The sequence below is a fragment of the Apium graveolens genome, chromosome 2, assembly GCF_009905375.1.
Source record: "Apium graveolens cultivar Ventura chromosome 2, ASM990537v1, whole genome shotgun sequence".
Lineage (NCBI taxonomy): Eukaryota > Viridiplantae > Streptophyta > Magnoliopsida > Apiales > Apiaceae > Apium > Apium graveolens.
In genome coordinates this window covers 267753375-267759026 of record NC_133648.1, presented here as the reverse complement: position 1 = coordinate 267759026, position 5652 = coordinate 267753375, and the positions used below count along the sequence as shown (strand labels likewise).

Sequence of the window (5652 nt, the reverse complement as noted above, 5' to 3'; positions counted from 1 at the left end):
TGGTTAAAATGCTTACAGTTGCATAATACCTATGCTAGAGATAAGCAGTAGTGGCGTATACCCTTAGTATAGGGGACCCAAAGGTGAACATATTTCTAAACCGGGAGTCGATGTTCCCGAGTATAATATATATATTTTTATATATATATGGTTATAGTTTTCAAAACTATTAATCGAATAAGGTTTATTCGATAACTTATGAGTCATTTATTTTATTATATGAATATTATTTCGAATATTCATTCGAGGGCTTATGACTCAACTTATATTATTTAATGAATATTATTTGAATATTCAATTGAGGATGTATGACTCACTTTATTTTATTATATGAATATTATTTATAATATTTATTCGAGGACTTATGACTCCTTTATATTATTTAATGAATATTACTTGAATATTCATCTGAGGACTTATGACTCCTTTTATTTTATTTATTGAATATTATTTTGAATATTCATTTGAGGATCTATGACTCCGATTATTTGCTGAGATATATTCTTTATTTTATTAAAGAATAAGGTGTCGATAATCAAACTTATTTTCGATTATTCAAATAAAGATAGTACTTTCGTATAAGTATATCTTTGGTTATTTAATACTCATTTCAAGTATAAGTTTTAAAACTTCTACTTCAATTATTTTTATAAGGATTATCAATATGGGAATATTATTTAAATAATAATATTCAAATATTTTCTAATATATCGGAACTGATTTACTTTATTAAATCAGCAGTATTCCAAACACTCTTTAAAGTGTTTTCGAGTCTTCAAAATGATTTTTAAAAGTTAGAGCGGATCCCAAAACTCATTTTTATATTTAAGATCTTCCTTTTAAAGGGGATTTAAATACTCTTTTAAAACTTGAGGGATCCGGCTCAGTGGTGTATTTTACATTCACAACGAGGTTGCTGTTTTGAGAAAACATCTTGATTACTTGCCCATTGTTCGGGAAGTAAGTTCATCTATTTGAGTCGGCATAAGCAACATGAGCTCAGTGGGCATCCATGAAAGTGTAAGTGGCTCAGTGAGAGTCCATCAAATACGTAAGTGGCTGAGTGGCAGTCCAGCATAAGGTCCTATTGCGACCAGGGTGATGACCAGTGGGGAATTCGTCCATCTACTAGTAGAAAAGGTTACTTATTGGTATCTTTGCCTGATCAGCAAGATATCAGGTTTATGCCAAGGTTTTCTCCTTTCCAAATTCATTGGATATTGCAACTCTGTTTATAATTTTATAACAGAGGTTTTCAAGGAGTGTATGAAATGTATATATATATAGGTGTATATATATATCGGGACTTAATGAAGTATCTCGTAACTTCATTATTTATAATGATATTCAAAGATTGAATCTATTCAAATCTTGTCTTGTAGTCTCATCTATGTGATGAACTTTTGAAACTAATTATAACTTGAACGGTGGTAGTTCAAGTAGTATTTGGAAAAGATATAAGTATATTGGAGTATCTTGTAACTTCATCTTTTCAACTTATATCTAGTTAATGATTATCTTATGCATGACAAAGATTTTCACAAAAACGTTGAGACAAGGTTAGATATATGAGATCACTTTGCAACGATATTTTTATACAGTTATAAACTGGAACTCTGTGTATATTATGCATGGAAGAGGACTTCCAAGATTTTGAAAAGTATATATGTATATATACTGAATATTTTGCGACTTCATCGCGTTAAGATATCAACTTGGTTCATTTCTTCTTAACCAAGACTTTCATGAGTACTATAAGAATGCTCATATATTGTTAATTATTATACATATTATTTCGGTGGGCTTGTTGCTCACCCTTGCTTTCTTCTTTCATCACACAACAACAGATAGACAAGATGTACAGGATCAAGCTCCCAATTCGCGAGCAGATAGGAAACGTTCCGCAGTTTTCTGTAGGCGTTGATGCCGTGTAGTTGAGGTAGGATCTACCAATAGGCTCGGCTTTCAACTTTCGATGTACCAGACTTATGTATATTTATGAATTGTAATAATGGCAAAGAAATGTAAATTTATTCAGAAACCCTTTTAAGGTGTATTGGCATATAATTGTGGAATAAAATGACTTGTGATTATTTTTGGATATTCATCTCTGAGACTATAACTTGTGGTGTGTGTGTTTATGGTGGGGTCACAATATAGAATAGTTGATTATTTATTAAGATTGGGTGTTATTAAGGGAAATAGAACTCGTGACAACCCGGATCCCCGACCCCAGATTTGGGGGTGTTACATATTGAATGAAATATTTAATGAAGTTAAAATCCCATGTTTGTCATATATATTAATTCAATCGTTCTTATTATCTCTTAGTTATAATTGTTAGTTTAATTCTTAGTTATAAACAATCTCAAATTGTTATTTGTCTTAGCATTGAATAATAACCATACATTATTGCTTAAGTGTATAAATTATAAAGTTAACCTAAACCACCCTTTGTGGGAACAAATCTGATTTATATCTTATACTACTTGCGAACACATACACTTGCATGTAATTTTAGCGCGTGTTTAGCCACTAACAAGTTTTTGGCGCCGCTGCCAAGGACTCGGTGTTAATATTTAGTTTATGTGTTTTCCATCAGTGGTCGTTAAAGTTCATTGACTCGGACATTGTTCCTTATCTATTTCCTTGTCTTATTTCCGGTACTCTAGCGAGGGTGTATGCATACGCGTTCGCGGTCTCGTAAGAGAATTCTGGATAAAGCCGAGGAAGAAGTTGTGGTGGTTCGAAGGGTAGTTTTTGAAGAAGAAAAGAAGGTAGAAGAAGAAGAGAAAGTCGAGGAACCAGTTTTAGTAATGATGGGAGATCAAGCAGAAAATCCTAAGGCTTTGATGGACTACTCTCAGCCTAAGATCAATGACATTCAGTCAAGCATCATCAGGCCAGCCATCAAGGCTAACACTTTTGAGATCAAGTCAAGCACGATTCAGATGATACAGAATTCAGTTCAGTTTGGGGGTTCTCCTACTGAAGACCCCAACATGCACATCAGGGTTTTCATCGAGATCTGCGATACTTTCAAGTTCAATGATGTGACTGAAGATGCTATCAAGCTGCGATTCTTCCCATTCTCTCTGAGGGATAAAGCTAAGTGTTGGTTACATTCTCTACCAGTAGGGTCTATCACTACTTGGGAAGATCTTGCTCAAAATTTTCTCACCAAATTCTTCCCTATGGCGAAGACTGCTACAATCAGGAATGCTCCTACTCAATTTGCTCAACAAACTGGAGAATCTCTGTGTGAGGCTTGGGATCGATATAAGGAGATGCTAAGGAAGTGCCCACACCATGGCATGCCTGGTTGGATGATTATAAACTGTTTCAATAATGGATTGGGTGCTACTTCTAGACCCATGCTCGATGAAGCATCAGGAGGAGCCTTGTGGGCTAAGAGCTACGATGAAGCTTATGAGATCGAACTGATGGGTGCTAATGAATACCAGAATCCTTCTCAGAGACTGACTCAGGGAATAGTAGCCGAAATTCTGGAGTTGGATGCAGCAACTGCTATAGCTACCCAACTTAAGGCTTTGACGATGAAGGTGGACACTTTGGCTAATTATGGAGTTAATCAAATCGCTAGTGTCTGTGAGCTTTGTGTTGGTGCCCATGAGACTAATCAGTGTGCTATTTCTAGTGAATCAGCTCAGCTCATGAGCAACTTTCAGCGTTCGCAGCAACCTGTGGCAGCCACTTATCATCCCAACAACCGCAATCATCATAATTTCAGTTGGAGCAATACTCAGAATACGGTTCAACAGCCTTATCAGCAGTATCCCGCTAAGCAGTACAACCCCCCTGGTTTTTAGCAACCGTAATATGCACCAAGGCAGCAGCTCCAGCTACAACAAGCTAATGAAAAATCTAAATTAGAGGAGTTGAAGCTTATGTGCAAGAGTCAAGCTGTTTCTATCAAGACCTTAGAAAATCAAATTGGACAAATTTCCAATGCCTTGCTAAATCATCAACCTCTTACATTACCTAGTGACACTGAAGTACCAGGAAGGAAGGAAGCTAAGGAGAAGGTAAAGGCAATCACTTTGAGGTCTGGAAGGGTTGCGAATCCCGAACAAACTCAAGTTTCCACTGAAGAAGGTGGGGCTGAAGAAGAAGTTGAGGAGCAGGAAGTAGAAGTGGAACCAAGGAAGACTACTGTTGAGCACACTCCTCCTGAGGGTAATACAGGGGAGAAACAGATCTATCCTCCACCTCCTTTTCCTAAGCGGCTGTAGAAGAAAAAGCTAGACAAGCAATTTGAGAAGTTTCTGAAGGTGTTCAAGAAACTTCATATCAACATACCTTTTGCTGAAGGTCTTGAGCAGATGCCTAGTTACGTAAAGTTTATGAAAGATATTCTCTCTCAGAAAGTGAAGCAAGATGATTTAGAGACTGTCGCTCTGACGGAGGAATGTAGTCTTGTACTGCAACAGAAGTTGCCTCCGAAGCTTAAAGATCCGGGATGCTTCACTATTCTATGTACTATTGGAAAAATGTCTTTTGACAGATGCTTATGTGACTTGGGAGCTAGCATTAATTTGATGCCTTTGTCAATCTTCAAGCAGTTGGACTTACCTGATCTAAAAATGACTTATATGACTTTGTAGTTGGCCAACCGTTCTATTACATATCCGTTAGGTATTGTGGAGGATGTCTTGGTCAAGGTTGATAAACTCATCTTCCCTCCTGATTTCGTAATTCTTGATTTCGAGGATAATAAGAAGATTCCCATAATATTGGAAAGACCTTTCTTAGAGACTAACAAGTTTTTAGCGACTGGACGAACCTTGATAGATGTGCAGAAGGGTGAGCTTACAATGTGAGTGCTGGATCAGGATGTAACTTTTAATGTGTTCAATGCTATGAAATTTCCTACGGAAAAGGAAGAGTGCTTAAAGGTGGAGTTGGTCAATTCTACGGTGATTTCGAAACTTGATCAATTGTTGAGATCTGATGCCTTAGAGAAGGCCTTATTGGGAAATTCAGATAGTGAAGATGACGAAGGTGAAGAAAAATTGCAATATTTTAATGTTTCTCCCTGAAAGAGGAATATTGATATGCCTTTTGAATATTTTGGAATGGAGGAATTGAACAAAGCTCCTAAACGCCCCAAGCCATCTATTGAGGAAGCTCTCACTCTTGAGCTTAAGCCTTTACCTGAGCATTTGAGGTATGCTTTTTTAGGTGATGCATCTACTCTGCCTGTGATTATTGCTTCTGACCTTTCAGGTAGTGACGAGGAGAAGCTTTTGAGGATTCTGAGAGAGTTCAAATCGGAATTTGGTTGGACTATAGCAGATATCAAGAGAATCAGCCCTTCTTATTGCATGCATAAAATTCTGCTAGAAGAAGGTAGCAAGCCTACGGTCGAGCAGTAAAGAAGACTTAATCTGATCATGAAGGAAGTAGTGAAGAAGGAAATTCTTAAGTGGCTAGATGCAGGGATCATCTATCCTATTTCTGATGGTTTATGGGTGAGCCCAGTTCAATGTGTGCCAAAAAAAGGTGGAATTACTGTGGTAGCAAATGAGAAGAATGAGCTTATTCCTACACGAACAGTCACAGGGTGGAGAGTTTGTATGGACTACAGGAAGTTGAACAAGGTCACTAGGAAAGATCACTTTCCTTTATCCT

General features: G+C 36.9%; 1 non-coding gene across 1 annotated transcript; it reads right to left on the bottom strand.

The window, feature by feature from the left end:
- Positions 1–3209: 3209 nt before the first annotated feature.
- On the bottom strand, positions 3210–3316 carry LOC141710071 (small nucleolar RNA R71). The gene has a single exon (XR_012570611.1). It is a non-coding gene; the product is annotated as a small nucleolar RNA R71 (small nucleolar RNA).
- Between the last annotated feature and the right edge of the window lie 2336 nt (positions 3317–5652).